The sequence below is a fragment of the Limulus polyphemus genome, unplaced genomic scaffold (assembly GCF_000517525.1).
Source record: "Limulus polyphemus unplaced genomic scaffold, Limulus_polyphemus-2.1.2 Scaffold3500, whole genome shotgun sequence".
Lineage (NCBI taxonomy): Eukaryota > Metazoa > Arthropoda > Merostomata > Xiphosura > Limulidae > Limulus > Limulus polyphemus.
Window position 1 is genome coordinate 23,377 of NW_013669110.1, and position 7,483 is coordinate 30,859.

The following is a 7,483-nucleotide window of genomic DNA, read 5'->3' on the forward strand; positions in this document are numbered from 1 at the left end:
TGTCTGTTGTTGGGCTGTTAGTATATATTTTGTTCGTGAGTTCAGTTTGTTGTGGTGAATGTTGGAGAGTTTTTCAACACAGCAAAGAATGATCTGTGTACTCTATTGTGGTTGTCATGGTCACGGGGAATTATCCGTGTGTGATACTGGGTTTACTTAAGATCACTAGCGTTATCTGAGTTCTATGATATTAACCCTTAAAATTCAACGATTTTTAAAAATATAAACGTATACATTTTCTTCGAAAATCAGGTTATTGCAACAACAATAAAAGGGCAACTTTGTTAGTTATATATATATATTTATAAGCATTACTTATCTACGAATAACCAAGAAAGTGTAGGATGAATTTAATACTGATTCTCTTCTAATAAATATGAATGTGTACATATAGTTTACAAAAATAAAAAATGGTTGCTCTTTATTACACTTTATAAAATGATTTTTAACTGATTGAGCAAAAACAAGCTAACATATTGCATTTTTAATTTTCATTTGGAATGATAATATTATTATGACTAATTACAACAAGGGTTGTAATTCTACTATTATAAATATATCGCAATATAGAAGTAGAGCAGAGTTTGAGAAAAACACACCAGTTCAAATAAATAAAAGTAAAGCATGACAGTCCAAAGTGTTTGATATTCAAAAACACTGTATGTGTGACCAAGTGACAGCCATCTAACAAACACTTATCTTGACATCAGTGCCCACACTATATGTGTATGATCTTTATACTTTTAAAAGTCTATGTCCAGATTGTATGCATGTGCTTTCCTGATATAGTCTTAGGGATAGACATTCTGAAAGTTCTAGTATTTCAAATAATAGTAATCAGTAAGTTGCTTATTATTTATATTTAGTTGTAGAATGATTATTGGTTATGTATGATGTGTGAAACATTAAGTGTCCTACAGAACATTGAAAGAAGCTATGAACAGTTTAGAAATGTATTCCATACTTCCACAAGATTTGTGTACATTTGGATAATATGTTTACTAGTGATCAATGGTTATATAGAAAATGGACGGATAAGTAGTAAGTCATTCATTTATTATTTTTAGTATAGATGTTAAAATATGTAAAATAACGATTTCAACATAATGAAATCTAGACGTTGATGACTTGCAGAAGTACTGTCACAGTATATTTGTTAAAATCATATGGACAGTTGTTAAAATAATGGTAATTAAGTATATACATTTTGTGAAAGTCTGCCTTTGTAAAACTTGTGTAAGATAAAATAACATGTGTAAATTATTTTATTGTATAAAATCAAATTGATAAAAGCTTTATTACATAATAAACGTTTTATTGACGATGTAAAATGTTGTATAAAGTCAAACTAGTCAAAGTATAAATAAGTTTTAATTATTGTATGATATTGCCCTTTTTAGGGTGATTTAAACCTATAGTCATGTATTGTATGCATCAGATTGAGTAAGATATAGTTCTTTTCGGACAGGAAATGTAATTAATTGATAAATTAGTACTGAAAATCTTTATTCACTTGGTTGAGTAAGTTCTAATTATTGTATTGTCCTTGTTGGATTAATTAAATGATGAGAAAATGTAATGTCCTTTTCAGGACAAATGAATTATAAGAGAATTATGTTAAGCATCCTTTTTATGACGATTTAATTGTAAATGATTTAATAAATTAATTACAAATGATTTAACTAATTAGTGATAAGCATCCTTTTTAAGACTAGTTAACTGTAAATTATTTAATTAATTTGTGTTAAGCATCCTTTTTAGGATGAAATAATTAACTAATGATTAGTCTTAAGTGTCTTTTTTATGACAATGTAATTATAAATGATTTGATTAATTATCAAATTAATGATTAATTATCAACATGATGAGACATGTATTGTATAAGTCATGACCACCTGTCATGGTTGCCTAGAAACACGTTTTCTACTTTGTGGTACTATTATGTAATCACCAATTATGGGCGCCTGTCATGGTGGCCTAGCAACGTGCCTAACAATGCGCCCTCTGGGTGAAACTTTTGGCATCACAGCCGTCTGTTGTGGCGGCCTAGCAACGTGTCTAACAATGCGCCCTCTGGTTAAAATTTTTGGCATCATGGCCGTCTGTTGTGGCGGCATAGCAACACGTCCTTTACGACGCGCGCTCTGTTGGCAACTTTTGGAAATTACGACGTCTTCATCTTCGAAGGTTCTCCCGTCCCTGAGGCAGCATCCTTTGGGCTGTGAAGTGCAGGGATAACTACTATTGTGCCTGTTATGTATATTAGCATCTTGTGCTGTTAGGTATAGTATATTGTACGTGTAGGGTATATTGGTATCTTGTGGATTCAAAAGTCAAAAGGCACATGAGAGGACAAGACGAACAGAAATTATAAACATACTCTATCATCGTTGCTGATTAATCATTCTAATCTTAAACGACCCGATGTATAGAAGGGACTAGTAACCGTGTGTACTTGGTTTTTACATGTGGCTGAATATTTATTTAAAGTCAAGTGTGCAATTAACTTTTATCTATGTAACTTCTATATGTTTGTCTAACATTTTATTTAATACACATCTTACTTGAGTTGCACCGCGTACAAAATGTTATATTTTGTATTGGCGTTGTTTATCTTGGAAATAAATTTTTTTTTGCTTACCTAAACTTGTTTATATCACGTTTCGATGACCAATTTTACACACATGCGCTTGAAACGTTTAGTCTGAAATTCATCTTGATAAAGACTTGAGCTTGTGATGCCATGTGTTGGGGTAACCGGCATGTTGTTTTATATACTAAATGTTTAACAAAACAGATTAAAAATTTCACAGAATTTTGCTTATCCTACACTTCCTGGGGTTAATTGTATAGTATGCAACTGTTGATTTTGTTTATCATATTCTTTCAGTCTCTGAGACGATGGGTGTTTTTGATTTAACTTTCAAATATTTTTAAGCTATCTATGTATACAATAACAAAATCAAACACGCAGTCTCGTGTTTAGAAAGACTAAATACAATATTGTTTTGAATAAGAGCAAAAATGTAGTTTTGTCTTTCAAAAGATGAAACATAATCTTGTCTTTACAAAGATGAAACATGGTCTTATTCCTTAACAAGATAAAACAGTATTGTCTTTAATGATATAAAACACGGTCTTGTCCTTCACGAGATGAAACACAGTCTTGTCTTTAAGAATATGAATCACGGTCTTGTCTTTACAAAGATGAAACATGGTCTTGTTCCTTAACAAGATCAAACAGTCTTGTCTTTCACGAGATGAAACACAGTCTTGTCTTTACAAATATGAAACATGGTCTTGTTCCTTAACAAGATCAAACAGTCTTGTCTTTCACGAGATGAAACACAGTCTTGTCTTTACAAATATGAAACATGGTCTTATTCCTTAACAATATAAAACAGTCTTGTCTTTAAGAATATGAATCACGGTCTTGTCTTTACAAAGATGAAACATGGTCTTGTCCTTAACAAGATAAAACAGTCTTGTCTTTAACAATACAAAATACAGTCTTGTCCTTCACGAGATGAAACATGGTCTTGTTCCTTAACAAGATCAAACAGTCTTGTCTTTCACAATATAAAACACAGTCTTGTCCTTAACAAGATAAAACAGTCTTGTCTTTAACAATATAAAACACAGTCTTGTCCTTACAAAGACCAAATGCATAAGCTTCTCTTTAGCAAGATCAAACACGAAGTGATTGTTTGCAAAGCCACACAAAGGTCTATCTAAGCATATTCATACCTAACTTTGAACTGAGAGATATAGAAGGCAGGTAGTAAACAGCATCTACCCTCAGTTCTTGGGCTTCTTTTATTGGATCGAATAGTGGTGTTTTACCATTACTCTTATAACGCACACACAAATTGCTCCAGTGTGCTGAGCGCGTTTATTTTCTCGGCAACGGGACGCGGGATTTAAATATTCGTAGTTGACTTTAACAATATCAAACACATTCTTGTTTTTAACAAAAGCAATCACATTTTGACAGAAAGGCTATGTAATGAGAATTAATAATTGATAAAATCATTTATAATAAAAATGTAACCATATAATTGAATATATCTTTATAAGGACCATATTTCAAAGAGAATAAATGTACCTATCTATGAAGAACCAAACACAATTTAGCAATTCGATGACGAAGACCCCATTTTGAGGCTAATAAAATCTAGAGACGGCTTGAATGGGTAACGAAGAAAACTTTATAACAGAATAACAAATGTAAAACGTTTCGACGACGTTTAGTCATGATCAGGTACATGTAATACTTGTATCCAACCACAATGCAGAAAAGTTTTCGGATATACAACTCCAACTATTACATCACACTTGGACGAATTGTTCAGACAGAGAAATTTAACAGATTTATCGATCTATCTAAAGAGGTGCGTATTATGTGATTGTAACTTGTTTATATACCAATATAGAGGTGCGTATTCTGTTATTGTAACTTGTTTATATACCAATATAGAGGTGCGTATTCTGTTATTGTTACTTGTTTGTATACCAATATATATGTGCGTATTTTGTTTTTGTTACTTGTTTATATACCAATATAGAGGTGCGTATTCTGTTATTGTTACTTGTTTGTATACCAATATATATGTGCGTATTTTGTTTTTGTTACTTGTTTATATACCAATATAGATGTGCATATTCTAATACTTTTACTTGTTTCGTTACCAAAATAGAGGTGCGTATTTTGTTATTGTTACTTGTTTATATACCAATATAGAGGTGCGTATTTTGTTATTGTTACTTGTTTATATACCAATATAGAGGTGCGTATTTTGTTATTGTTACTTGTTTGTATAGCAATATGGATGCGCGTATTTTACAGATAGCGGTACTCATATATATACATTTTCTGTTAATAATTATGTTCTATATAACCATATAAAAGTGCATATTCTGTTAAAAATGGTTATTTTATTGTATCATTGTATAAAGATGTGCCAATTTTGATAAATTTCGCTGCTTGTTTGTGCCCATTGAATTGCCTGTTTCGTTAGCATATCATTGTATCTTTTTTACGTATTGTTTGATTATTGCGCCATGTGATATCTATATTCAACCAGTGACAGAGTATTGTAATCATGAACAGGTATTACTCCTGAAGATGATCCCAGATTTTACCCACTGATCTCTATACTCAACCAATGGCAAAAATCATTGTAATCATAAACAGATGATCATTCCTACAAGATGATCCCGGATTCTGCCCACTGATCTTTGTACCCAACCAGTGACGGAACATTGTGATCATAAACAGATGATCATTTCCGAAGTTGATCCCGGATTCTGCCCAATGATCTCTGTTTCCAACCAGTGATAGAATATTGTGATCTTAAATAGATAATCGCTCCTGCATGATTAGCCCGGAATTTTCCTGCCATTTTGATTTCGCATGAGTAATTTCATGTGATCTCTCAAATACCTATAAAAAATGCTGTTTATATAAACAGTGAACCTGTTTATAAACTGTTTACACAGAAATGATATATTTCCCTCTAAACAGACTTACCGAGAGAATATGAAATATATCCTTCGTATGAAATATTTTGTAGCAATGTGTTTTAATTACACTATTCGCTATTGAAATTAATTTATAGACTACTAACGTGATAATAAAGTTTACTATATGTTATAATTGGAATTGATTTATAGGCTACTAACGTAATAATAAAGTATACTATATGTTATAATTGGAATTGATTTATAGGCTACTAACGTGATAATAAAGTATACTATATGTTATGATTGAAATTGATTTATAGGTACTTTATTATTACGTTAGTATTAACATATAGTATATAAATCAGTTTCAATCAGGCTACTAACGTGATAACAGAGTTTATTATAGGCTATGGGACAGCGATAAGTTTACGGGTTTGCAAGTTACAATCCGTGGTTCAATTTCCCGCGGTGGACACAGCAGACAGCTCAATGTGGCTTTACTCTTAAACAACCTAAAGTTTATTAATCGGACAAACATAATATGATTGATATGAAAAATAACGAGTTGATATTTAAACTTTTTTTTTTTACAGGAATGATATATGACTTAAAGTAATTTGAATTAAATGATACAGTTTTGTATGTTAGAATATATTGTCAGTTACTTTAAGCCTTTTGTTTTTTAACATAAAGTATTTTTGGTGTTACAAATTGTACAGTTATTGAAGCTTTAAGGATGTTTTACTTTTGAGATATGTTGCATGTTCCCGTGTTTTGTAATAGTCATTATTGGTAATGTTGATAGAAAATTTTTTGAAATAATTCTCTGAAGGCTCATTACTCAGGTTGATTATTTACCGCGACTTGGGACGAAACTGATAGTACAATTTAAAATTAAGAATAATAATAAAATCGATGAATAACAACACAAAATAAGACCTAATTTTCTTGGAAGTATAAATTACTTTGTTTTGTTTCTGTGGCTCCGAAACATGATTTAATGATTAGCAGGGGTCGTAACAGTTGGTACGTTTCCTCATAATCTGACCATTTAATTTGCATTTAAAAAATATACTTAACAATTCATACATCTCAACAATAACTTTGGAGAAAGAATATTATAATATTTGTCTTTGCAACGATTGAAAAGTTTAACAGTGTAACAACTTTATACGACCCTGGATCTGTTGTAACTTTAACAGTGTTTTCTATTTCATAATTTTAATTAACATGCATGTAATCCTTTTCACCAGATATATTTTTTAATTGAAAAGTAATAATATTTTAAAAACAATATAATTTTTATTTCTGTTATTGGAAGGAATCTCGTCAACTATGACAACAATTATTAGGATATATGAATAATGAAACGCTATTATGTTAACAGTAAAAAAAAAGAATACACAAAAATGCTGTTTCATGAGTTGTTATAATAACAGTTGTTAGGATCTGTGAAGAAAGAAACGATTATGTTAACTATAAAAAATACGTTTAAAAACTGTTTTGTGAGTTGCTACGACAGAAGTTGTTAGGATTTGTGAAGAATGAAAAGCGATTATGTTAATAGTAAAAAAACAAAAAACGATACTTTCAAAACTTTGGTTTTCCTAAGTTGCTAGGTTCTGTGAAGAAATAACCTCGATTATGTCAACAGTAAAAAGAACTGACACGTTTAAATAGGCTGTTTCGTGAGTTGCTGTGACAACTGTTGCTAAGATCTGGGACGAAAGAAACTCTATTATGTTAACAGTAAAAAGAACTGACACGTTTAAATAGGCTGTTTCGTGAGTTGCTGTGACAACTGTTGCTAGGATCTGGGACGAAAGAAACTCTATTATGTTAACAGTAAAAAGACCTGACACGTTCATAAAGACTGTTTCGTGAGTTGCTGTGACAACTGTTGCTAGGATCTGGGACGAAAGAAACTCGATTATGTTAACAGTAAAAAGAACTAACACGTTTAAAAAGACTGTTTCGTGAGTTGCTGTGACAACTGTTGCTAGGATCTGGGACGAAAGAA